Below are 25392 nucleotides of genomic sequence, written 5' to 3'. Positions count from 1 at the left end.
AAGAAGGTTGTATAGATGGAAGAGACCTTGAGACACCAGAAGGTTTCAGATTAATTATATAATGGTAAGACAGAGATTTAGAAACCAGGTTTTAAATTGTAAGACATTTCCAAGAGTAGATGTGGACTCTGACAACAATCTATTGGTTATGAACTGTAGATTAAAACTGAAGAAACTGCAAAAAGACAGGAATTTAAGGACATGGGACCTGTATAAACTGAAAGAACTGAAGGTTGTAGAATGTTTCCCAGGGAGCATTAGGGAGCAACTGACAGGAACAGGGGAAAGGAATACAGTAGAAAAAGAACGGGTAACTTTGAGAGATGAAATAGTAAAGGGCAGCAGGCGATCAACTAGGTAAAAAGACAAGGGCTAGTAGAAATACAAGAAACATTGAATCTAATCGACGAAAGGAGAAAACATGAAAATGCTGTAAATGAAGCACGCAAAAAGGAATACAAACGTCTCAAAAATGAGATTGACAAGAATGCAAAATGGCTAAGCTGGAATGGCTAGAGGACAAATGCAAGGATGTAGAAGCATACATACTGCCTACAGAAAAATTAAAGAGAGCTTTTGAGAAAAGAGAACAACCTGTATATCATGAGCTCAGATGGCAAACCAGTTCTAAGCAAAGAAGGGAAAGCTGAAAGGTGGAAGGAGTATATAGAGGGTCTGTACAAGGGTGATGCACAAGGGCAATATTATGAAAATGGAAGAAGACATAGATGAAGATGAGATGGAAGATTTGATACTGCATAAAGAATTTGACAGACCACTGAAAGACCTAAATAGAAACAAGGCTGTGGTAGTAGAAGACATTCTGTTTAACCTACTGATAGCCTTGGGAGAACTAGCCATGGCCAAACTCTTCCATCTGGTGAGCAAGATGTATGAGACAGGAGAAATACCCTCAGACTTCAAGAAGAATACCATAATTCCAATCCCAAAGTAAGCAGTGTCAACGGATGTGGAAATTACCAAACTATCAGTTTAATAAGTCATGGCTGCAAAATACTAACATGAATTCTTTACAGATGAATGGAAAAACTGGTAGAAGCCGACCTCAGGACAGAGCAGTTTGGATTACATAAAAATGTTGGAACATGCATGACAGTACTGACCCTATGACTTATCTTAGAAGCTAGGTTAATAAAAGGTAAACCTACACTTATAGCACTCTGTAGCCTTTGAGAAAGCTTTTGACAATGTTGACTGGAATATTCTCTTTCAGATTCTGAAGGTTGCAGGGATAAAACACAGTGACTGAAACACTATTTACAATTTGCTGAAACGCTATTTACATTTTGTACAGAAAGCAGATGGCAGTTATAAGGGCCGAGGGGTATGAAAGGGAAGCAGTGGTTGGGAAGGGAGTGAGACAGGGTTGTCGCCTCTCCCCAATGCTATTCAATCTGTATATTGAGCAAGCAGTAAAGGAAAGAAAAGAAAAATTCGAAGTAGCTATTTAAATCGATGGAGAAGAAATAAAAACTTTGAGGTTCGCCGATGACATTGTAATTCTGTCAGAGACAGCAAAGGACTCGGAAGAGCAGTTGAACGGAATGGACAGTATCTTGAAAGAAGGGTATAAGATGAACATCAACAAAAGCAAAACGAGGATAATGGAATGTAGTCAAATTAAGTCAGGTGATGCTGAGGGAATTAGATTAGGAAATGAGACAGTTAAAGTGGTAAAGGAGTTTTGCTGTTTGGGGAGTAAAATAACTGATGATGGTCAAAGTAGAGAGGATATAAAATGTAGAATGACAATGGCAAGGAAAGCGTTTCTGAAGGAGAGAAATTTGTTAACATCGAGTATAGATTTAAATGTCAGGAAGTCATTTCTGAAAGTATTTGTATGGAGTATAGCCATGTATGGAAGTGAAACATGGACGGTAAATAGTTTGGACAAGAAGAGAATAGAAGCTTTTGAAATGTGGTGCTACAGAAGAATGCTGAAGATTAGATGGGTAGATCACATAACTAATGAGGAGGTATTGAATAGCATTGGGGAGAAGAGAAGTTTGTGGCACAGCTTGATTAGAAGAAGGGATCGGTTGGTAGGACATGTTCTGAGGCATCAAGGGATCACAAAGTTAGTTTTGGAGGGCAGCGTGGAGGGTAAAAATCGTCGAGGGAGACCAAGAGATGAATACACAGATTCAGAAGGATGTAGGTTGCAGTAAGTACTGGGAGATGAAGAAGCTTGCACAGGATGGAGTAGCATGGAGAGCTGCATCAAACCAGACTCAGGACTGAAGACCACAACAACAACAGTGAAGCCACTTAACAAAAGCAAGTCTTCTGGTCAAGACGGTATGCCAGTTAGGTTCCTTTCTGAGTATGCTGTTGCATTAGCTCCATACTTAACAATCATATACAACTGTTTGCTCGACGAAAGAACCGTGCCCAAAGTCTGGAAATATTCAAGGAAGGTAGTAGGAGTTATTCACTAAATTACAGGCCTATTTCCTTAACGTCAATACACAGCACGATTTTGGAACATATACTGTGTTTGAACGTTATGAATTACCTCCAAGTGATCGCTGTATTGATACACAGTCAACACAGATTTAGGAAACGTTGTTTTTGTGAAACACAACAAGCCCTTTACTCACACAAAATGCTGAGTGCTACTGACAAGCAATTCCAAATTGATTCCATATTTCTAGATTTCCAGAAGGCTTTTGACACTGTACCACACAAACAGCTTGTAGTGAAATTGTGTGCTTGTTAAATATCATCTCAGTTATGTGACTCAATTCGTTGATTTCCTGTCAGAGAGGTCACAGTTTGTAGTAACTCACTGAAAGTCTTGAAGTAAAGCAGAAGTGATTTCTGGAATTCCCCAAGGTAGTCTTACAGGCCCTTTGTTGTTCCTTATCTATATAAATGATTTAGTAGACAATCTGAGCAGCCATCTTAGGTCGTTTGCAGATGATGCTGTTGTTTATCGACTAGTAAAGTTATCATAAGATCAAAACAAATTGAAAAATGATTTAGAAAAGATATCAAAGATATCTGTATGGTGCAAAAAGTGGCAATGATCCTAAATAACAAAAAGTGTGAGGTCATTCACACGAGTGCTACAAGGAACCCGTTAAAATTTGGTTACACGATAAATCAGTCGAATCTAAAGGCCATAAGTTCAACTAAATACCTAAGCATTACAATTACAAACAACTTAAACTGGAAGGAACATATAGAAAATATTGTGGGAAGGCTAACCAAAGACTGTGTTTTATCACCAACTTTCTCCTCCAAATATGAAAATATTTTGTTGGCCCCAACCTACATAGGAACAAATTATCATCTTAATAAAATAAGAAAAATCAGAGCTCACTCGGAAAGATATAGGTGTTTGTTTTTTCCGTGTGCTGTATGAGATTGGAATATTAGAGAACTATTGTAAAGGTCGTTCGATGAACCCTCTTCCAGGCACTCAAATGTGATTTTTCAGAGTATCCATCTAGGTGTATATGTACATGAAAGATTGCACATGGCCGGGGGGGGGGGGGGGGGGGGGGGGTGATTCAGAACTAGACTCCGAATGTAAAAAAAAAAAAAAAAAAAAAAAAGTGAAAATCAGGAAAGGTAACAGATCACATCAGTAACCCTTTACATACCTGTAGTAGCTGAGTAAGAGGAACTTGCTGTACTTCTGAGGGGCCGAACAGTCCTGTTTGCAAATGCCTCGGATGCGAAACTTGGAGCTGTTGTGCCGACACAGCAGAGGTTCTCCACTGTTCACCACACAGGATTCCTGGATGGCACACATTAAATTAGGACACAAAATAGTAGTTCACAGATCAGACAAAATGTATAGTGAAACTCAGACAAAAAGTCTATGCTCTCTATTGCTAAGACACTGTATTAATAATACTGATAATATATCAGTTGCCATCATGAAAGACACACTAACAAATACAAAATTAAATTTTTAGGCGAAACCTACAAATATTTTGAGATCAAAACTGATGTATGACAAGGAGATGGATTGTCCCCCCTGTTGTTCAGTTGTAATCAGGGAATGGAGAAATACAGACATTAAACCTACAACACGTTATCTGCTCCAAATGCTGTAAATGACATATTTATTGTAGCATATTTAGCTTTTTGCATTAAAACTTGAAGTATGCCATTTTGAGGTGACGGTGAATTGTTACCACATTCTAAGACTTTGACTTTCTCGTGAAAGTAACTTATGTTTCCACCTGATTAGGAATTGAAGAATGCAATGAATATTTGGCTGCATATTTCTGAGTGTGTGGTTAGGCAGGAACATTATAGGACAGCTTAAATCACTGCAAAGGAAATGAGCAACAATATCATTCATATGAGACACTGAGAACCATAAGGACCCCAAGCATGGGAACAAAGTTCTGAGAAAAATAGATGTTTGTGAAAATCTAATTTGGAGACAAATCACCAGACTCATAGGTCTGAATTGCTTCTTTTTCTTTTAACCAAGCCTAAACATTCTAGACTTCTTATGAAAAAATAATGCACCTACTTTATGTTATGAGATATTAATTAACATTCTGGATTATATTTATTATTAATGTTGATTCACAAAATCTCCATATATAGGCAGCTCTGAAGTTGTAATTAACTAGAATCAGAACATGAATAACATTTACTAAATGCAACACACACACACACACACACACACACACACACGCACACACACACACACACACACACCACACCACACAATTATGACCTATTCCAACACTTCATGGTCCCTGTTATCATAATTTTCATTAAGCACAGTTTGTAGTTTGAGGTTCTGTTAAAACTGTCAATGCACCTCCAATTATGAAATATTATCCTATGTATATGATGTAGACACTAAATTAGTTTGTCAATCCTAGATAACAATTGAGGAGTGCAGAACAGCAAAATTATGCTTTGTGCCCATATGGAAATAAATTTCCAAGAAATCAGTAAGACATATTTTCGCCAATATCCCCATATACAGTGTGGGGTTACAAATACAGTTACAGCTTGTTCGCCATTGGATTAACAGATGTGAACAGCATGCATACATGCTACAATATCAAAATTGACAGCAGTGCGCTTTCGGGCCCTATGCTTCTCAGCACTTTACATGGTTCCGTATCACAAATATTGGGTTGTTCATATACGAGTACATGGCAACATGCAAGTGCAGGAAAATAAGAGAACAGCTCAGATTGTTGCAACTGAAATGTGCAGCAATAAATTCATATTCTTCACTGCCACAAATATTTCATTGTTTATTACAGAATAAATGGCAATTTCCAAGTGTGTGTTTAGGCAGGAGAGTACAGACTAAGCTGCTGTGAGTGAAACAAACTGCAATGATATTTACAATTACTTGCTTGACACTAATGTCTGTCTGTTCCTTTCCGAAATGTTGCTGTAAGTGAGGGTATGGTTATACAGGAACTTAAGAGGTCTGCTTTAATTGATGGGAGTGAAACTAGTACTAATGGCATGTATATTATTTGTTGTCACAAATTTTTACCTATCTGAGAAGAGGAGGGGAGTGCATGCTTACCAGATATGCAAGGTGAGCTGCTTCTTGCATCACCCTTAATTTTTGAGCAGATGTGTGTTACAGATTTAACATCTTGTGTGGAAGAAAGGAACAGGAGAAGGAATTTAAAAAATCATAATTGGATGAAAAGAGGGCAATCTGAGAATTGGCTGACTGTCTTTTACAGACAATCATGTCAGCTTAGCTGAATCGATTCCAGATCCAATTATACAGACAAATCTCCCACAACAGACAGTTTCAAAAGCAAGCCTATGTATATCTTCTAAAAAAACAGAATATATGACAGAGACAAAGGAGGCATCAAAATACATTGAAACTGAATATGAAAGATTAAAAAAAAGGCTACAAAATTTGGACAAAGAAGCTGACTTAGCAAGGGCAAGGTAGTGACTTTACAGTTAACAAAAAATGGTAATATAAGAATTTTTTTCCATAAATCCGGAAGTCCAGCATTACAATACTATCATTGCACCGGAATGTCTTTAGAGCTCACAATGTGTTTTGTTTAATACAGCCCAACAATTAGGCAAAACAGAATTGAAAGAAAGGTACACAGTCAGGAAACCTCAGAACCAAAATGTGACAACAGGAAAAGGAAATTAAGAAGTTGTAAAGAAGTTTATGAAAGATTAGAACAAATGTTAGATTCAATGAAGAAAGGAAGGGTTGTACTCTGTGGACACCTAAAAAGGCTACACAGAAAAGAATAACAAAAAGGAATGTTAACTTCTTTGACAAAAACTCAAAGATTATCAAGTTAAAGCAGATCTGAGAGAAATGGAAATTGTAGAAAAGTGGGGAAAAGAGAAAAGTTCATAGCAAAAGCAAAAAGTTTCACGATCTTTGAGGAGAAGACAAAGAAAAGAAAGGCACAATATGGACTGAAGAAAGAAGAGAACAACATAGCCAAAATAATTAAAAACTTCTGGAAATAAGGAAAGGAGAAAAGAGAGAACAGACATGTTATTTCATGTGGTCCACAGTAGGCCGAACTGATACAAAAATACAGCTATCGTGTATTTACTCTTTCAGGATACACTTCTGACGAGGAACTACAGGATGTATAATGTGAAAAAGCAAAGGGAGACAATATCACACATTACACATCAATGTAAAACCTCAGTATCCGCATAATGCTGAAAAAGGCATGATGGTGTCACCAAAATAATCCACCACAAGTTGTGATGTCAGTATCAGTTAATGAATGAGTTTCCTACAGACACGATCCTCTCTCACTGTCATAGAAAATGTTAATTTCAAAATTTTCTGGAACCAAAGCACAATTACTGATAGAACAGTCCACTGTACTAGCGATGACCTAACAGTGCTCAAATTAAACAATGGAAAATCCAAGATGGAATGTAACAATACCAGAGAAGGAAAGTTGCTACTCACCATATAGCGGAGATGCTGAGTCACGATAGGCACAATAAAAAGATTCACATAATCATAGCTTTCGGCCATTATGGCCTTTGTCAGCAGACTGCACTGTAGTTTCTTCTCTAGATTGTCACACAGATGATAAAACGGTAGATATCGAAATAGACGACAGAGGGATAGAGAAACAATTAAAATCGCTCAAAAGAGGAAAGGCCGCTGGACCTGATGGGATACCAGTTCGATTTTACACAGAGTACGCGAAGGAACTTGCCCTCCTTCTTGCAGCGGTGTACCGTAGGTCTCTAGAAGAGCGTAGCATTCCAAAGGATTGGAAAAGGGCACAGGTCATCCCCGTTTTCAAGAAGGGACGTCGAAGAGATGTGCAGAACTATACCTATATCTCTAACGTCGATCAGTTGTAGAATTTTGGAACACGTATTATGTTCGAGTATAATGACTTTTCTGGAGTCTAGAAATCTACTCTGTAGGAATCAGCATGGGTTTCGAAAAAGACGATCGCGTGAAACCCAGCTCACGCTATTCATCCACGAGACTCAGAGGGCCATAGACATGGGTTCCCAGGTAGACGCCGTGTTTCTTGACTTCCGCAAGGCGTTCGATACAGTTCCCCACAGTCGTCTAATGAACAAAGTAAGAGCATATGGACTATCAGACCAATTGTGTGATTGGATTGAAGAGTTCCTGGATAACAGAACGCAGCACGTCATTCTCAATGGATAGAAGTCTTCCAAAGTAAGAGTGATTTCAGGTGTGCCGCAGGGGAGTGTCGTGCGACCGTTGCTATTCACAATATATGTAAATGACCTTGTGGATAACATTGGAAGTTTACTGAGGCTTTTTGCGGATGATGCTGTAGTATATCGAGAGGTTGTAGCAATGGAAAATTGTACTGAAATGCAGGAGGATCTGCAGCGAATTGACGCATGGTGCAGAGAATGGCAATTGAATCTCATTGTAGACAAGTGTAATGTGCTGCAAATACATAGAAAGAAAGATCCCTTATCATTTAGCTACAATATAGCAAGTCAGCAACTGGAAGCAGTTAATTCCATAAATTATCTGGGAGTACGCATTAGGAGTGATTTAAAATGGAATGGATCATACAAAGTTCATCGTCAGTAAAGCAGATGTGAGACTGAGATTCATTGGAAGAATCCTAAGGAAATGCAATCCGAAAACAAAGAAAGTAGGTTACAGTACGCTTGTTCACCCACTGCTCGAATACTGCTCAGCAGTGTGGGATCTGTACCAGATAGGTTTGATCGAAGAGATAGAGAAGATCCAACGGGGAGCAGCGCACTTCGTTACAGGATCATTTAGTAATCGCGAAAGCGTTATGGAGATGACAGATAAACTCCAGTGAAAGACTCTGCAGGAGAGATGCTCAGTAGCTCGGTATGGGCTTTTGTTGAAGTTTCGAGAACATACCTTCACCGAGGAGTCGAGCAGTATATTGCTCCCTCCTACGTATATCTCACGAAGAGACCGTGAGGATAACATCAGAGAGATTAGAGCCCACACAGATTCATATGGACAATCCTTCTTTCCACGAACAATACGAGACTGGAATAGAAGGGAGAACCGATAGAGGTACTCAAGGTACCCTCCGCCACACACCGTCAGGTGGCTTGCAGAGTATGGATGTAGATGTAGATGCAGTAGACACACACTCATGCAAACGCGACTTGCACACACGTCTACAGTCTCAGAGAGCTGAAACTACACTGCGAGCAGCAGCACCAGTGCATGATGGGAGTGGCGACTGGGTGGGGGTAAGGAGGAGGCTGGGGCAGGGAGGGGGAGGGATAGTATGGTGGGAGTGGTGGACAGTGAAGTGTTGCAGTTTAGATGGAGGGCAGGAGAGAAGGAGCGGAGAGGGGAAGGCGTAAGTAGCGGAAAGGAGACAAATATAAAGAAATTAAAAGACTGGGTGTGGCGGTGAAATGACGACTGTGGAGTGCTGGAATGGGAACAGGGAGGGGGCTTGATGGGTGAGGACAGTGACTAACGAAGTTTTAGGCCAAAAGGGTTACAGGAATGTAAGATGTATTGCAGGGAAAGTTCTCACCTGCGCAATTTAGAAAAGCTGATGTCGGTTGGGGGAAGGATCCGTATGGGACAGGCTGTGAAGCAGTCATTGAGATGAGGGGTATCGTGTCTGCCAGTGTGTTCAGCAACAGAGTGGTCCACTTGTTTTTTGGCTACAGTTTGTCGGTGGCCTTTCGTGCGCACAGACAGCTTGTCGGTTGTCGGGCCTACGTAGAATGCAGCACAGTGGTTGCAGCTTAGCTTTTTAAATCACATGACTGGCTTCACAGGTAGCCCTGGCTTTGATGGGATAGGTGATGTTAGTGACCTGGCTGGAGTAGGTGGTGGTAGGAGGATGTATGGGACAGGTCTTGCATCTAGGTCTATTACAGTGGTATGAGCCATGAGGCAAGGGATTGGGAGCAGGGGTCGTGTAAGGATAGACGAGTATATTGTGTAGGTTCAGTGGACGGCAGAATACCACCCCCACTCAGTCATCACTCCCATTATGCACTGGTGCAGTGTAGTTTCAGCTCTCTGAGACTGCAGACGTGTGTGCACGTTGCGTTAGCGTGTGTTCGCGCGTGTGTGTATGTGTATCTACTGCTGACAAATGCCTTAATGGCCAAAAGCTATGATCGTGTGAATTTTTTATTGTGCCTATCGCGACTCAGCATCGCTGCTATGTGCTGAGTAGCAACTTTCCTTCTCTGGTATTGTAACAGTGCTCAACATACACATCACTGCACCTCAATCTGTAATTTGCAAAGTACCTGTGATGAGAAGATGGCCAGAGACCTGGCATGTAAGGTGAAAGCCATGTGGAAACACAATTCAATACACTTCATCCTGGTGGTAATATTTTGGGGAAACCAGCCACTGGATAGAAAAGTGCTATATATACAGGAAAGAGCCATAAGAATCGTGAGTGGACTCTAACTTAGAACCACATGCAGAAATAATGGAACTTGAAGTCTTCACATCTACTGCACAATATATTCTCCCTGGTGTGTTTCAGGAGGGAAAAAGCCCCTTTTTAAACCTAATGTCACAACAGTGGAAGAAAAGATGATATCTACTATGAGCATGCAAACCTGGGTGTGATACAGAAGGGGGACCATTTCACTGGCTGTAAGATTTTTAATGCCATCTGTTCACAAATTAAGTGTATAGTGGATGATGACCAGTTGTTTAAAAAACAATCTTCAGGCAGCTGTTATTGCAAAAGGTCATGCTACACTGCAGAAGTGTTACCTAATGACAGTGTTTAGTACCTGTGTATCTGTGATGTTCAAATACATTCCCAGATCCTTATTTGTATGCATGTTTATTTATTATCATAAACATATTTAAATACTTGTACTTTTCTGTGATACAACCAAAGTTGTAGATACCATAATATGAAACAGATTAATCCTATTTATATAATATCATCAAATATAACTACAACAGACTTCTAGAACTGACATAATCTATATCCTGTGATATATAGCTTTTCAAATGCTTGGAGAACACTGTTAATTTAATGGTAAGTTGTTATTTAAGAATAATAATAACAAAAACAAATCTCCTGGAAGAAATAGCCAGCAGAACTTAAGAATTTCTGCACAAACAATAAAATATGGAACAAACATTAAGGATGCTCTAAAATTCCTGAAAACAGATATTGTCCAAATAGAGAGGGTAAAAAAAAATTCAAATATCTAGAGATAATCCATCTCACTGGAAAAATCTGCAATAAAGGAAAGACTGCATAAAATGGGGAGAGCAGACATTTACAATTAAAAGTGCCTACCCAAAAACGCAAAAATAAGGCATTACAACACAGTAGTAAAGCCACAATGCCTATATGCAAGTGAATACCTGGCATTGAACCATAATTTAGATAAATTAAAGTACTAGAAAGGCAAATTATAAGGAAAATATGACGACTTCAAAACACAGCAGAAGGCTGGAATTATGAAGTTATGCTGAAATATACCAAAATAAAGAAAATATTTCAAATGTAATGAGAAAAAGAAGACTCATCTTTTTTGGACATTTATTTCAAATGCAAGACAGTAGATTAACTAAAAGATTTTCAAATATTTGTGGGAAAGAATTCCAATGAAGTAAAAAAAAGGATTTAGAATGAAACAATGTAAAAACAAGAGCTGTAAACAACAGAGATGCCTTAAAGTATTGAAAATGGAAGGATTTCAAGGCAGGGTAGCTAAAAAGAAGGGTTCAAAATGGTCTGACAGAAAGAAGAAACACAGTGAACAGATGAAAGCATACTGAAAGAAAAGAACAAAGAACTGAAATTGGAACACGGTCCTCAGATGACGCATTTGCAGTAAATAATAATATAATAATAATAATAATAATAATAGAAAGGAAAATGACAGCATGATGACACAGACACTAAAATAGAGGAGCTTTACATATCTTAAACCATGATAATTGCTGCCAGGTCCCCAATAATGATAATAATAATAATAATAACAGAAAAACACGAATGGAAAATTCTCAGAAAATCATTAGACCAAAATGTGAAAATGGAATTTGCATTAACTGTCGGATATATATTAGTCACCTATATAGATTGCACAACAGGATCACTTAGAAAATTCTAAACTTAGATTTATTTATGGAAAAGTATGTTTGTGTTTGTTTGTGTGTCTATCGACCTGCCAGCGCTTTCGTTCGGTAAGTCACCTCATCTTTGTTTTATATATAAGTACATTATTAATACTACAGAAAATAGTTATCAGAATTATTTGTGGTGCCAAACCTCGAGACTCATGTCGGAATCTGTTCCCAAAATTAGGTGTGCTTACCATTATAGGTGTAAACATGTTGAAAGATATATTGCTTGTGAAAACAATAAATCCGAATTTCAACTGTGACCTGCACCAGTATAATACAAGGCAAAAGTTCAGATACCATGTAAATAGCCACAGAACAGCTTTATATGAAAAAAATGCACTTCACGCTGGGCTGAAGCTAGCCAATGCCCTACCAAAAAGTCTCACAACCCTTCCTACTAACAAATTAAAAGATCAGCTAAAAAGAATTCTAATTGAAAACCCTTTTTATTCCCTAGACGAGTATTATATCTGTATGAAAAGTGCTTCATAAGTATGTCAAGCTCATAGTTTTAAGTAACCTGCAACTAATATAATGTTGATAAAAACAATATTTGTAATATCGTGATTGTATACTACCAAATGTAAAATCCATCAAAATGTAAAATTTATTAATACAAACAAATGTTTAGTTTGTAATTTATAAACTGACGTATTCAGAAGAATAATCTGTATGATGTCCTGAAACTGTATTATTTCTAGGGACTGTATTTGATTATTCGATGTTGAATAAATATTATTATTATTATATTATTATTATTACTATTATGTTCTATATCTCTTCCAAAACCACTGCATCAATTTCAACCACATGTGGTACAAGTATTACTTACTGTCTGAAAACAACCACTGCAGCGGGAAGCACCACCTAACTATCAAAGGGTAAGGGTAGAGGTGAAAAAAATGTGTAGGCCACGATGCAGGAATACAGAGATTTTGTTCAACCAGCATTAGAGAATGAGGTCACTCAGTGACTTACAACAAACTTTACACATAATTTCAAATCCTTTATGTAACTTTTTCTCACTGACAACCCCCCCCCCCCCCCCCCCCCCCACATGATCATGGAAGAAATAAGTTTATCGTTTTCTACATTTTCACTGTTCATTTTTCACATCAGGCACATTTTAATTTATCATTTTTTTACTACTAACTGCATTCACAACACATTTTGCAGACAGTGTTCACATTTACACCTGAATGTACCTGCAAAATTACATCATTGTATGACACGTAGCTCAGGATATATGGCATCACAAACACAGATGCATGAAGAACTGCCACATAGTGCAAGACATTTAAATTTATTATTACTAATCTGCTGAACAATTTTGTTGAAATTTGGTAAGGAGATATTATGAAGCCTGAGGAAGAACACAGAATACTTTAGAAAGTATACAATACAAAATACTAATTTACTTGAAGAATATTCCGTGAATTAGGGAATATATTTAATCCTTGAAAAAGTTATTAATTATTTGACTTTTGAACTTTATATTTGTGAAGAAGCTTTTCTTTGTTGGCACGTGCTACATGATGCGATTGAAAGTGCAGGGTATTTCAAAATGAATATACGAGTTTCAAGACTTTGTTGCATTTGTTACATTCAACTTACAATTACAAATAATAAAATAATACATCAAATTAAAGAGCCACTCAAAACAGTTTTTCCTATGAGTGTTCGATGTGAGCACAATTCATCACACATCGAATTGATAGGCGAGTTCTTCCCAAACTTTGATCAGTGTGTCTGGAGTAATTGTTGTGACAATGCTGTTTTTAGTCGAGTAGTTCAATTGGTAGTGGAAGCACATACACGATTCTTTATAAACGCCCAAAGGTAAAAATCACATGGCGTCAGAGAGTGTCTGAATGTGGAGGTCACGAAAAGGCCTCTATATCTGGCCCCTTGCGCCAATCCAGTGGTCGGGTACAACATTGTTTAACCAATCGGTTACTGAGTTACATAAGTGAGGCTGAGAAATGAAGTTCTGTGGTCAAGCTTCTCCCTGCTGAGAAAGCGTCATAGTTCTAGCACATCAAGATAAGAAACACCACTTTGCTTCACCGAAAAAGAAATGCCGGTAAACTTTCTGCCATGATATGACACAAAAAACATTCAATTTAGGGGTCTCTCTTGCCAATGTTCCATCTAGTTGGGATATGCTGACCCCCAGATGTGCACATTACGTGTGTTCACATTTCCACTTACGTCAAATGTCGATTCATCTCTGAAGACGACACTACCCAGAAAATCTTCGTTGTCATACAGTAACATTTTGATTGCAAAATTGGCATGTAAACCAGAGTCTGTAGGTTTTAGAACTTGTAACAGCTGTAAACAATAAGGATGTAGCTGTAACCATCTCCGTAAAGGTCTCCACACAGAAGTCACGACTAACTTTCCGAACTGACTTCTTGGGGCCACGCGCGAAAGACTCACTCGTTCGACATGCTCTTCAGTCACTCTCGGCTGTTCTGTACTCTTGCCTTTACACACAGGTATACAAACAAAACTGTTTGGGTTGCTCTTTCATTTGATGTATTGTTTATGATTGTAAGTTGAATGTAAGAAATGCTACAGAGCCTTAAAACATGTATATTCATTTTGAAACAGCCTGTAATGAATACAGTTTTATACAATCTTCAATGGATTAATTCATGCTTCCACATTATTTGTTGTATAATTTAGACATTTGATAATGTATAGCTACAAGTCACACTATTCAGGATTTGACAACAAAAGCACTCAGTGACTTGCAACAAACTTTGCACATAATTTCAAAGCTTTATGAAAATTTTTCTCTCTTCCAATATTCTCGTTTTTCATGCAGTAAAACTGTCACATCAGGCACGACATTTTAATTTATTACTAATTTACAGGGATGGCTAGAGGACAAATGTAAGGATGTCGAGGCTTATCTCACTAGGGTAAGATAGCTACTGCCTACAGGAAAATTAAAGAGACCTTTGGAGAAAGGAGAACCACTTGCATGAATATAAAGAGCATTGATGGAAACCCAGTTCTAAGCAAAGAAGGGAAAGCAGAAAGGTGGAAGGAGTATATAGAGGGTCTATACAAGGGCGACGTACTTGAGGACAATATTATGGAAATGGAAGAGGATGTAGATGAAGATGAAATGGGAGATATGATACTGCGTGAAGAGTTTGACAGAGCACTGAAAGACCTAAGCCAAAACAAGGCCCTGGGAGTAGACAACATTCCATTAGAACTACTGACAGCCTTGCGAGAGCCAGTCCTGACAAAACTCTACCATCTGATGAGCAAGATGTATGAGACTGGCGAAATACCCTCAGACTTCAAGAAGAATATAATAATTCCAATGCCAAAGAAAGCAGGCGTTTACAGATGTGAAAATTACTGAACTATCAGTTTTAATAAGTCACAGCTGCAAAATACTAACGCGAATTCTTTACAGACGAATGGAAAAACTGATAGAAGCCAACCTCGGGGAAGATCAGTTTGGATTCCGTAGAAATGTTGGAACACGTGAGACAATACTGACCCTACAACTTATCTTACAAGAAAGATTAAGGAAAGGCAAACCTATGTTTCTGGCATTTGTAGACTTAGAGAAAGCTTTTGACAATGTTGACTGGAATACTCTCTTTCAAATTCTAAAGGTGGCAGGGGTAAAATACAGGGAGCGGAAGGCTATTTACAATTTGTACAGAAACCAGATGGCAGTTATAAGAGTCAAGGGGTATGAAAGGGAAACAGTGGTTGGGAAGGGAGTGAGACAGGGTTGTAGCCTATCCCCGATGTTATTCAATCTGTATATTGAGCAAGCAATAAAGGAAACAAAAGAAATGTTCGGAGTAGGTATTAAAATCCATGGAGAAGAAGTAAAAACTTTGAGGTTCGCCGATGACATTGTAATTCTGTCATAGACAGCAAAGGACTTGGAAGAGCAGTTGAACGGAATGGACAGAAGGGTATAAGATGAACATCAACAAAAATAAAACATGGATAATGGAATATAGTCGAATTAAGTCGGGTGATGCTGAGGGAATTAGATTAGGAAATGAGACACTTAAAGTAGTAAAGGAGTTTTGCTATTTGGGAAGTAAAATAACTGATGTGACTTCCGAAATAAAAAAAAAATAAAAAAAAACTGATGATGGTCGAAGTAGAGAGGATATAAAATGTAGACTGGCAATGGCAAGGAAAGCGTTTCTGAAGAAGAGGAATTTGTTAACATCGAGTATAGATTTAAATGTCAGGAAGTCGTTTCTGAAAGTATTTGTATAGAGTGTAGCCATGTATGGAAGTGAAACATGGACGATAAATAGTTTAGACAAGAAGAGAATAGAAGCTTTTGAAATGTGGTGCTACAGAAGAATGCTGAAGATTAGATGGGTAGATCACATAACTAATGAGGAAGTATTGAATAGAATTGGGGAGAAGAGGAATTTGTGGCACAACTTGACAAGAAGAAGGGACCGGTTGGTAGGACATGTTCTGAGACATCGAGGGATCACCAATTTAGTATTGGAGGGCAGCGTGGAGGGTAAAAATCGTAGAGGGAGACCGAGAGATGAATACACTAAGTAGATTCAGAAGGATGTAGGCTGCAGTAGGTACTGGGAGATGAAGAAGCTTGCACAGGATAGAGTAGCATGGAGATCTGCTTCAAACCAGTCTGAGGACTGAAGACTACAACGACAACAACAACAATTTACTACAGACTGTATTCAAGACAAATTTTGTAGACAATGTTCACACATAGTACTGAATATACGTGCAAAATTATATCATTGTATGGCACATAGTTCAGGAGATATCACGTCACAAACAAAAGGTGCTGAAAAACTATCACATAACTTTTAAATTTATTACTTCTTTGATATTAACTCTACTCACAACACACTTAGCCAGCAGTATCCACATATCCCGCTGAATGTACCTACAAAATTATATGATTGTATAGCACAAGGGGGAGGGGGGGGGGTAGAGAAAATGAAGAGGAGAAGATGGGCAGAGAAAGAGAGAGGAGCAGATGGACAGAGAAGGGAGTGGAGGAGGTAGAGAGAGTGAAGGGAGAAGGAAATGGGTGGGGAGGGGACCATGGTGTGTGTGTGTGTGTGTGTGTGTGTGTGTGTGTGTGTGTAGATGGACAGAGAGGGAGGGGGTAAGGAGAAGATCGACTAACAGAATTGAAATAGGTACCAGGTGATCAAAAAGTCAGTATAAATTTGAAAACTGAATAAATCACGGAATAATGTAGATAGAGAGGTACAAATTGTCACACATGCTTGGAATGACATGGGGTTTTATTAGAACCAAAAAAATACAAACGTTCAAAAAATGTCCGACAGATGGCGCTTCATCTGATAAGAATAGCAATAATTAGCATAACACAATAAGACAAAGCAAAGATGATGATCTTTACAGGAAATGCTCAATATGCCCACCATCATTCCTCAACAATAGCTGTAGTCGAGGAATAATGTTGTGAACAGCACTGTAAAGCATGTCCGGAGTTAGGGTGAGGAATTGGCGTCGGATGTTGTCTTTCGGCATCCCTAGAGATGTTGGTCGATCACGATACACTTGCGACTGCAGGTAACCCTAAAGCCAATAATCGCACGGACTGAGGTCTGGGGACTGGGAGGCCAAGCATGACCGAAAGTGACGGCTGAGCACACGATCATCACCAAACAACACGCGCAAGAGATCTTTCACGTGTCTAGCAATACTTTTTATTTTCTTTTTCTTTTTTTGGTTCTAATAAAACCTCATGTCATTCCAAGCATGTGTGTCAATTTTTACCTCTCTATCTACATTATTCCATGGATTATTAAGTTTTGAAATTTATATGACTTTTCGATCACCCGGTACATAAACTGGGTAACATGGAGTACTCAGCTAGTCAGCATTAAGAACAGATCCTCACCCTATACGAAAATTTTAGAAAAGAGAAATGAACTCAGAAATGTGCACATAAACTTTCCTTGACTACAAACCAGCTTACGACAGCACAAAGAGCAACTGTACTATACCTAGACCAGAGAAATGTTGCAATGAAAAACGCCTTTCTTTTAATGATGTCCAGCCCAAATCCTGTATCATTTCAGTACCACTCTCCCATATTTCGTGATAATACAAAATGTGCTGCCTTCTTTGAATTTTTTTGATGTACTCCATCAGTCCTATCTGGTAAGGATCCCACACCACACAGTCCACTATATATACAATACAGGGTAAGCTGACTAGACCCACTAGCACATTTCCTTTTTAATGTTGCCTCGAAGAAGGTCACAAAGGACACAAACCTACCAAGCAGAGGAACTATATTTTATAAACCAGTTCAGGCACTCGCTTGTGTCGAAGACAGCCATTTATTCGCAAGGTAATGGAGACATTTGTCACACTTGAGCAGGCGATCTGGAATATTGGATTAAATATCACCTGGCAGCAAGCAAAATATACAGCTGCTGGGAAAGCACACACGGCAAATGTGCCAGCCTCAGAAACATTCTGAGACAGGCGTGCAGTTTAAATATCTGAGACCAAAATCATCCACTCATACAACATCTCTCATGGAAGTAAACAGAGATTAATAGCATCCAATATAGCCTATTTAGCATTAACAACTATTTTCCTTAAGGCTCTTAACTTGTGTCACCGAATTAACGATTTATGAAACACTCGTAAGACCGGTGCCACATTTGATTATTAATATCACACGATACTCAAATACGAGATGTCTTTGAGAGAAAGGTGCTCTGAAGAATCACCGGTCTCACCTGTCAGATGAAGACAGGAGAGGAGATACAACCCTGAGCTGTACTCCACATAAAAGGATCTATTTACTAGAAGAATAGTGAAATCAGTCAGACTGAGATGGGTGTGCATCTGGCACGGATAGGTGATATGTAAGTAATTATATATTAGATCAAAGAGGATGGGGTCAACTGAGAACCAGATCAGTGGCTGGAGTTGTCGAGGGCTTGCAGAGGACGGAAAGCTGAAGCAACAGATTGCAGTAAACTGCCAGGGAATTGTTGGGGAGGCCAATGTTCACAATGAATTGTGGAGCAACAGAAAAAGAAGAATAATTCACAGACAAAAATTTGCTGAGAAGCAGTCCAAATGACGTTCAGGTTAGAAAAAAGAACGTAAAACAAAATGTAGGAAATGAACAGAGAGATATTGGGAAGAAAATAAGGAAAATAAATGTGCTAAGTAGGTTCAAGAGTTGGGCACTACATACGAGGTTTGTCCGGAAAATATGTATAAAAGTTGAATAATGTCTTTATGTTACAAGTTGCAGTCACCACCACCACCAGGTGGGACTACTGCTGTAATCGATCCCATCGACACTCAGTTCGAGTCAGAGCACTCTCCGTGAAGGTGAGAGTGTGCGGCAGCTTGTCGACAGTTACCCTTTTTCACCTGCCGTCGGCATGGAGCTCTCTCTGATCGAGGAACAGCGCGTCAACATCGAGTTTCTTCCAAAGCTAGGCGAGAATGGCCGTGAGATTTTTGAGTGTTTGAAACAGGTTTACGGAGACAATTCTCTGAAGGAACCGACCGTGAACAAGTGGTTAAAAAGGTTCTGGGATGGCCGAGAAGAAGTGAACGGTGACCCTGGCCCGGCACGCCCGTCGACATCGAGTTCCAGTGCAAATGTTGAACGAATTCGGGCTCGTGTTCTTAAAGATTGACAGTCAGAATGATTGCTGACGAGCTGTCAATCCCCAAAACAATCATTCACGAAATTGTGACTCAAAAACTTGAAATGAAGAAATTGTGTGCGAAAATCGTACCGAAGCTCTTGCCGCAAGAACAGAAAGTGAAGAGGAAGAGGGTTGAGTGCTGTGAGGATTGGTTGGAAGCAGAGGAACGAGAGGACTTTCTCGACCGAGTCATCACCAGAGACGAGTCCCGGTTTTACGAATTCGACGTGGAGCTCAAATCTCAAAGCGAGGAATGGAAACTGGCAGGAGAACCGAGAACAAAAAAGTCGCGAAAATTGTTGTCCAGTGTGAAGACGATGTTGATTGTTTTCTTTGATTCTAGGGGCATTGTTCACAATGAATTTGTCCCTCCCGGCCAGAGAGTGAACGGAAATTTTTACGTTGAAGTTCTGACACGTATCAGAGCTCGTGTGGCCCGAGTTTGACCGGAGTTGGCAAAAGGGGGCAGGCAGATCCTCCATCACAACAATGAGCCCGCTCACACGTCGCTTGTTGTGAGTGAGATTTTGGCCTGAAGCTCAATCACCGTGACAGACCACCCGCCTTATTCACCTGATTTAGCCCCGTGTGACTTCTTCACATTCCCGAAACGAAAAATGGTGCTTCGGGGGCGGCACTTGGGAGATGTGGGAGCCATCGAGGCGGAAACGACATGGCTACTGAACAACATCACAACTGAAGACTTTCAACAATGTTATCAACAGCGGAAACGGCGTTGGCAGAAGTGTATCGCGTCTCAGGGTGAGTACTTTGAAGGCGACCATATTGTAATACCTGAATAATTGAAAAATAAAGTTATTATTCAACTTTTATACGTATTTTCCGGACAGACCTCGTATAACTAAATGTAACAAAAAAACCTTGGAAAATCTTTTAAACTGTAAATGCCTCCCATTAGGGCTCATCTTTGAACAATAACCTACACAACACCATGACCCTCTACCACCAAACAGACAAGATTTAATAACTGCAGAACTTTGGCTGTACGCAAATGATGATTCTGTAAGCAATCAACAGGAATTATTTAAAACAACAGAGGAAATTCTGAAAAGATGGAATCAGCCACAAATCCAGCCATTACATAAAAATGTTTATAACAGTGATGTAAACTATTATATAGATGCTTTTCAGCTTGCTGTAGTCACCTACAAAATTATCACTAGTGTTACTAACCAGAGCAGAGGAACAACAGAGCCCAGAAAACCGCGAAAAACAGGTCATGCACAAAGTACATTCTAAATCTGCTATCAGTAATAAAACATTTTTTAAAAATATCCAAAAACTTTGTAATTACTTTTGCTGGCTGGCTTTTTTTCAGTGTATATCTCAACTGATATGGCAACACTTTAAAATTCTTAAGAAATCAGATCTAGACAATAACACTACCACTTCAATTAAGAGAATGTTAACAAAGGCTTATTTTAAAGCTACATTCAGAGATGAAAAAAATTAAAATTAAAATAGGGGTCAAGGAAGGAGAAGGCCTTTCAACATGGCTTTTCAGCTTTGTTTCGTAAGAAACTGGAAGAAATCATTCCAGAAAGGCTGAATCAATGGAAGAATTAAACTAGGATACATGAGAGACAATCTACACTGTCTGACAAATAAAGTCTAGTCTATGACAATGACAACAATGAAAGAGAGAGAGAGAGAGAGAGAGAGAGAGAGAGAGAGAGAGAATGACACTGAAAAGAGACACTCACAGTGGGAAGAAATGAATGAGATAATAGCAGTAAGAATAACAAGAGGCGCACAGACAGTGAGAGGAGACAAGTGTATGCGAGAAAGGAGACAGTGACAGAGAGACACAAGGTGATAATGAGAATGAGTTCAGCTGAATGAGTGAGTGAGAGTGGGCAAGTGGGAGAGGATGGGTACGAGCGACTTACAGCGATGGGCTGGTAGTGGGTGTGAGCAAGATAATACACTCCTGGAAATTGAAATAAGAACACCGTGAATTCATTGTCCCACGAAGGGGAAACTTTATTGACACATTCCTGGGGTCAGATACATCACATGATCACACTGACAGAACCACAGGCACATAGACACAGGCAACAGAACATGCACAATGTCGGCACTAGTACAGTGTATATCCACCTTTCGCAGCAATGCAGGCTGCTATTCTCCCATGGAGACGATCGTAGAGATGCTGGATGTAGTCCTGTGGAACGGCTTGCCATGCCATTTCCACCTGGCGCCTCAGTTGGACCAGCGTTCGTGCTGGACGTGCAGACCGCGTGAGACGACGCTTCATCCAGTCCCAAACATGCTCAATGGGGGACAGATCCGGAGATCTTGCTGGCCAGGGTAGTTGACTTACACCTTCTAGAGCACGTTGGGTGGCACGGGAGACATGCGGACGTGCATTGTCCTGTTGGAACAGCAAGTTCCCTTGCCGGTCTAGGAATGGTAGAACGATGGGTTCGATGATGGTTTGGATGTACCGTGCACTATTCAGTGTCCCATCGACGATCACCAGTGGTGTACGGCCAGTGTAGGAGATCACTCCCCACACCATGATGCCGGGTGTTGGCCCTGTGTGCCTCGGTCGTATGCAGTCCTGATTGTGGCGCTCACCTGCACGGCGCCAAACACGCATACGACCATCATTGGCACCAAGGCACAAGCGACTCTCATCGCTGAAGACGACACGTCTCCATTCGTCCCTCCATTCACGCCTGTCGCAACACCACTGGAGGCGGGCTGCACGATGTTGGGGCGTGAGCGGAAGACGGCCTAACGGTGTGCGGGACCGTAGCCCAGCTTCATGGAGACGGTTGCGAATGGTCCTCGCCGATACCCAAGGAGCAACAGTGTCCCTAATTTGCTGGGAAGTGGCGGTGCGGTCCCCTACGGCACTGCGTAGGATCCTACGGTCTCGGCGTGCATCCGTGCGTCGCTGCGGTCCGGTCCCAGGTCGACGGGCACGTGCACCTTCCGCCGACCACTGGCGACAACATCGATGTACTGTGGAGACCTCACGCCCCACGTGTTGAGCAATTCGGCGGTACGTCCACCTGGCCTCCCGCATGCCCACTATACGCCCTCGCTCAAAGTCCGTCAACTGCACATACGGTTCACGTCCACGCTGTCGCGGCATGCTACCAGTGTTAAAGACTGCGATGGAGCTCCGTATGCCACGGCAAACTGGCTGACACTGACGGCGGCGGTGCACAAATGCTGCGCAGCTAGCGCCATTCGACGGCCAACACCGCGGTTCCTGGTGTGTCCGCTGTGCCGTGCGTGTGATCATTGCTTGTACAGCCCTCTCGCAGTGTCCGGAGCAAGTATGGTGGGTCTGACACACCGGTGTCAATGTGTTCTTTTTTCCATTTCCAGGAGTGTAGTTAGGGGAGCTTGTGAGAGGGAGAGGTAAGTTGCATGTTAAAAAGAGTATGAATACCAGAATGAGGAGAGCTTCTGTAATGTTTGGAAAGTAGGAGACGAGGTACTGGCAGAAGTAAAGCTGTGAGGACAGGGCGTGAGTCGTGCTTGGGAAGCTCAGTCGGTGGAGCACTTTCCCGCGAAAGGCAAAGGTCTCGAGTTAGAGTCTCGGTCTGGCACACAGTTTTAATCTGCCGGGAAGTTTCAAGTTTCAGTATGAATACGTTTGTGTGCCAAAATTTTTGTGAAAAATTTTAAAGGTGCTGAGGAAAGTATAATGAGGCAGCTGGTACCCCACTTTTCAGTCAGAGTCTTTTAAATAAATACAAACATATTCACATTTATTCTGCCCTGATAGGAGCATTTTTCTGTTAGTTTCACTATTATTATTCTATAGAGAGTGAATACATTGCCTTATGTTAACAACATAGCACATAAAAGAACTTACATTGCAAGATTAATTATGAATGTTATGCCATCTAGATGTACGTGTAATATACAATCTCATAGCATAATAAAATAATGTATAGACGTAATGGCAACATGAACACTTGATAATGGAACATAATACCGAAACAAGTTTTTCGTGAACTTTTCTACTCAATTAGAAACAAATAATTTGCAGCTAATTTTGTCAAAATCATAAAAACTAAAACAATGGTAACTCCAGGTTGGAATAGTAACAATGTAAGGGAAAGATAGATTGCTACTTACTGTAAACATGACAAGTTGCAAACAGGCACAACTGAAAGACACTTACACATCAGTTTTCGGCCACAGCCTTCATCAGAAAAAGAAAGAGAAACACACACTCGGTCACATCCTTCATCAGAAAATTTTATTACACAAGCAAGCATACCTCACGCACACAAGACCGCCATCTCTGTCAGCTTGAGCCAGAGTTCATTCTCGTCCGAGCTGGCGGTCGTGTGGTAGAAGTGTGTGTGTGCTTGTGTGAATGAAAGCGTGTGTGTTTCCCTTTTTTTATCCGATGAAGGCTTTGACCAAAAGCTAATGTGTGTCTTTTATAGGTGCCTATTTGCAACTTAACATGTCATCTGTACAGTAAGTAGCAATCTATATTTCTCTTAAACTGTTAAAAAATAAAGTAACATACTCACCTAACTGAGAGTGACTAACTAGCAGGGAAGCTGTGGCAAAAAATGTAGCCTAAGGCACTGATAGTGTGGTAACATTGGCACAATTGCACTTGTACACACGTCATGTCAGAAAAACAGCAGGTTCCCTGACCAATGTTTATTAGGAATAACTGCTTGTATCATTGTACTCTACTCATTCTTTTCATCTGTACCTATAATAGTCAACATAGTATATTGTATACATAAACAATGCAGAGAAAAGCAACTTAGTAATAAGATTAAAGCTAGCCATGAAATTGATCATAGCAGAGCGCTGTACAGAAACTGGTCACGCCATGGAATATGACAAAATGAAGATACTCTGACAATCCTCTTCTTTCTGGGATTGTGCAGTAAAAGAAGACACAGAAATCTATCTCAACCTGAAATAAAGATAGTGGATTACATTTTAGTGAGTCCACACACTGGGGGCAATGTGCTGAGGTGGGACACGAACCCAGAAATAGTGGAGCAGCAACTCGGCCCCACCTCCTCTTCCTCTACTGAGATTGCCATAACGGGAAGTGAGAGGAGAGTTACCCATATGAAGGGAAGCACCAATGGAGTGACTGATCAGCCATCAGCACTCACCTGAACAGGGCAGAAAGCCGTTTCGAAGAAAATTTGTGGAGAATTAACACAATTATCAATTATAGTACATAACACAAAACTATATGCAGATGGTGTATGGGAATAAAAATTTAAAGTTACCTCTTAGTGCATATCAAATCAGCCAAATGTCCAAGCAAAATACAACACAAACTGACTGCTTCTGTTTTGATGACGAATTTACGGAACTCATTTTAAATTTCTGAAAATCTCAAATTTTTCTCAATACAGTACAGTGTCGATTATCCGTGTGTGTGTGTGTGTCTATATATATATATAAAAAACAAAGATGATGTGACTTACCAAATGAAAGTGCTGGCAGGTCGACAGACACACAAACAAACACACAAAATTCAAGCTTTCGCAACGAACTGTTGCCTCATCAGGAAAGAGGGAAGGACGAAAGGATGTGGGTTTTAAGGGAGAGGGTAAGGAGTCATTCCAATCCCGGGAGCGGAAAGACTTACCTTAGGGGGAAAAAAGGACAGGTATACACTCGCACACACATACATATGCATCCACACCTACAGACACAAGCAGACATTGGTATTTAAATATGTCTGCTTGTGTCTGTGTGTGTGTGCGAGTGTATACCTGTCCTTTTTTCCCCCTAAGGTAAGTCTTTCCGCTCCCAGGATTGGAATGACTCCTTACCCTCTCCCTTAAAACCCACTTCCTTTCGTCTTTCCCTCTCCTTCCCTCTTTCCTGATGAGGCAACAGTTTGTTGCGAAAGCTTGAATTTTGTGTGTATGTTTGTGTTTGTGTGTCTATCGACCTACCAGCGCTTTTGTTCAATAAGTCACCTCATCTTTGTTTTTATATATAATTTTTCCCACGTGGAATGTTTCCCTCTATTATATATATATATTGATAGACACACAAACTTACACAAACACACACACAAAATTCAAGCTTTCGCAACCAACGGCT

This window comes from Schistocerca americana, chromosome 11 (assembly GCF_021461395.2).
Source record: "Schistocerca americana isolate TAMUIC-IGC-003095 chromosome 11, iqSchAmer2.1, whole genome shotgun sequence".
Lineage (NCBI taxonomy): Eukaryota > Metazoa > Arthropoda > Insecta > Orthoptera > Acrididae > Schistocerca > Schistocerca americana.
This window is presented reverse-complemented; position numbering follows the sequence as displayed.